The sequence below is a fragment of the Nycticebus coucang genome, chromosome X (genome assembly GCF_027406575.1).
Source record: "Nycticebus coucang isolate mNycCou1 chromosome X, mNycCou1.pri, whole genome shotgun sequence".
Lineage (NCBI taxonomy): Eukaryota > Metazoa > Chordata > Mammalia > Primates > Lorisidae > Nycticebus > Nycticebus coucang.
Genome location: NC_069804.1, coordinates 155,303,056 through 155,306,619, shown reverse-complemented (window position 1 = coordinate 155,306,619; position 3,564 = coordinate 155,303,056). Strand labels below are relative to the sequence as shown.

At 38.2% G+C, this 3,564-nt stretch overlaps 1 pseudogene; it reads left to right on the top strand.

Annotated features, from left to right (window-relative positions):
- Window positions 1-2,092: 2,092 nt before the first annotated feature.
- Window positions 2,093-2,964, top strand: LOC128578088 (ras-related GTP-binding protein A-like; annotated as a pseudogene).
- The last annotated feature ends 600 nt before the right edge of the window (window positions 2,965-3,564 follow it).

Sequence of the window (3,564 nt, the reverse complement as noted above, 5' to 3'; positions counted from 1 at the left end):
AGCATTCTTTTAATATCTTTGACCTCAGTAAGTAAACTCATTTTTTTCTTGCTCTTTTTCCTATTGCATGTATTCTAGTACCTAATTATCAGTGGTCTACTGTTGTTCATATTAGGTCATATCTATGTCTCTCTTGTTTGTTCATTTGTTTATTCAACATCCATTTATTATTTAACAACTTGCTTCAATATCTTATCTAGGCATTGAGAATATAGACATGAATAAGACTGCCCCTTGCTTTCAAGCTCACAGTCCAATAATATTTGAATTATTCTGTAAGATATTTTAGGATAGGAATCATGACTTATAATTCTTATTACCTACAAAAAATTGGAAACACACAAAGGTTTAAAAGTTAAGATTTACTGAGTTAAATTTTGTTGAATTTATTTTGAAAAATATAGTTTTCTAGGTTGGCTCTTTGGTAGGCAGTACAAAGCATGAGAATATGCAAGATTCCTAAGATTGGTTCAAGTTTAAGTGCTGGATGTAGCATCCCAAGATACTCCAAATATACATGGCTGCAAGATGTATTTTTATTGGCAGGAAATTACCAACTATGTCTATGCAAACATTTATGCTGGGCAACTTTAGCTTCTTCATCTGTGGCTCTATTTTCTTATGTTTAATTGTATTCATACACACTTGTGTATGCTGCACACTTTCTTTGTTTGTGAAATCTCAAAGAAGAAGCATAGCTAGTTTTCCCAAGTCCATTTTATTCTGACATGAATTGTTCTGTCACCAGAGAAGAGTGAGTAGTCTCAAACTTTTGTTTCCCACCTTTTACTTACCCAGTTCCAAATTAAATTGTTTGTTATTATGGGAGTCATAGCATGTAATCCTTTTCCAATTCTCTCACAGCATAATGCAACTTTCCAGAGCCATTATTATTCAGAAAATTGACTAGTCAAGGCAATAGTTCATAACTGGCCAAAAAGATAGTTTATACTTTGACTTTTGCCAAATTGAAGAATCTATGGAAAGTGGAAAAACACAGGGATTTGGAAGAAGGCTATTTTTAGCAAAGATGAAATGATTAATATAAAATCTACCTACTACCTAAGAGAAATAAATCTTTTTCTAAAAATTGAAGAGTTTCATGAATTTCCTTACCAATTACTTACCTCCATCCTTCTTTCTAAGCCCTAAGATTAGGTGATAAACCTATAAGCAAATAAGCAGTTTAATTCCATTCATTAGGAAAGGACTGAACTCATATCCAATATAAGAATATAAGAAGAGCTGAGGCACTAATGTTTTCCTTTCTTTCTTTATCCAGGTATCTGATAATTTGGGTCACTTGAGTTATCTTGCCAAGTTTTCAGCATACTTGTCTTGAATTGATGGTCTTGAACAGAAGCAGTTTGTCACATCAACACATCCCCTTATATACCTACAAAGAGATGGCTCTTTGCAGATACATTGCCTTCCTCTTCTCTGAAGATTGGGTTTTCTCTAGGTATTTTTCAGATGAGATGAAAGGAATGGAAACTTTAGGTCTGAACTGAAGGTTAAGATAGATTGATTGGCCAAAAGGTAGTCTTGGATATACAGATTAGGCAGTACGTCTCTGAAAATTTCATCTCTCTCCTTCTCTTTTTCTTTCTCTCTCTCTCTCTCTCTCTCACACATACAAGCACATACAGATAAAATTTTCTAGAGCAATAATGTGCACTTTTTAATGGCATATATAATTTTATTCAGAACTTTTTTATTAGACAAACTTAAGAACTTTTATTTGTATACCTCTTCCAAAATTATCTTTTTTTGTTAGCATAGTAGTTAACAGTGGCTTAAAAATTATTGTTTTGAGGCCTGGGTAAGATGTGAGCAACGTATAGTTGTGGCCGTGAAAAAAATTATATATCTGCGTTCCAGTCATGTGCACCCGGCACTTGGCTCGGAAGAAGAGCTATCCCCGCCACGGCCTCTGCAGCCCAGAGCTCAAGCTCTTATTGCTGACTGCACAGCTTAGTGGTGGTGCTGACCAAGACCCGGCCTGCAGAAGCCCCCACAGCCCCCGACCCCTCCCTCGGCTCTGCAGTTAGGCCGCATGCTCAGGCCCAGTCTGTGGTGGCCCTGGCCGGTGATGCCAAATACAGCCATGAAGATAAAGGTGCTGTTGATGGGGAAGAGCAGGTCGGGGAAGACCAGCTTGAGGTCGATTATCTTTACAAATTATAGTGCTCACGACACCCAGTGCCTGGGTGCCACTATTGATGTGGAGCACTCCCACGTCAGATTCCTGGGGAACCTGGTGGGAACCTGTGGGACTGTGGCGGTCAGGACACCTTCATGGAAAATTACTTCACCAGTCAGCGAGACAATATCTTCCGTAACGTTGAGGTTTTGATTTACAGGTTTGACGTCGAGAGCCGCGAACTAGAAAAGGACATGCATTGTTACCAGTGGTGTTTGGAGGCCATCCTCCAGAATTCTCCTGATGCCAAAATCTCTGCCTGGTGCCCAAAATGGATCTGGTTCAGGAGGATCAGCGTGATCTGTGATCTGATTTTCAAAGAGTGAGAAGGCGGCCTGTGACTTTTATCTCGCCCCCTGGAGTGTGCTTGTTTTCGAACATCCATCTGGGATGAAACGCTCTACAAAGCCTGGTCCATTATTGTCTATCAGCTGATTCCCAACGTTCAGCAGTTGGAGTGAACCTAAGGAATTTCGCCCAGATTATCAAGGCCGATCAAGTCCTGCTGTTCGAAAGAGCTAAGTTCTTAGTGATTTCCCATTACCAGTGCAAAGAGCAGCGTGACGTCCACCGATTTGAGAAGATCAGCAACATCATGAAGCAGTGCTGCTTTCATCGACATCCTCTTACGAACATGATGATTTATGTCAGATCCATCCATCCCTTCTGCAGCTACTCTGATCAACATTCACAATGCCAGGAACCACTTTGAGAAGCTGGAGAGAGTGGATGGCCCCAGGCATAGACCCCTTATGCGTTGAATATTGCCAAATGCCCTTTCTGAAAATGCTAAATTGCCTTCTTTGTTGTTTTTGCATTTATTTTTAATATTCGTAATGTTGTGTGCTTAAAAGTGGGCTTTGAAATGTGTGATGCTTACTACTTCCATCTCTCTCTCTTCCCTGCTCCCCCATCTTTAAACTTTGGATGCTATTTACTTAGCTATCCAGTAGAGCTTCCAGATGGCCATTCTGAAAGTTGGTATGGTGTAATACTAAAATAGGTGGTTTATGTGTGTTGATTACCTTGTTATAATAGATATGCACATCAGAGCCTTTACCACTATCTCCCCGTATTCCTTACCAGATTGCAAAGATGGAATGTTACTATTTTATCAGCAAGTTATTAAAGTGCATTTATAAATTCTAAAAAAAAATTATATGTCTGTGTGAATATATATAAACTTTATACATATATAAATATATATGTATTTATGTGTATACACACATGAGTCTATATACACATGTATACAGCATATACATATGCATATGTGTGTATAATATCTAAAAAGGCATAAACAACATAAAATTACTAAACACATTTCAATTTTGAGTCTGAAAATAATAATAACCAAATGTAGA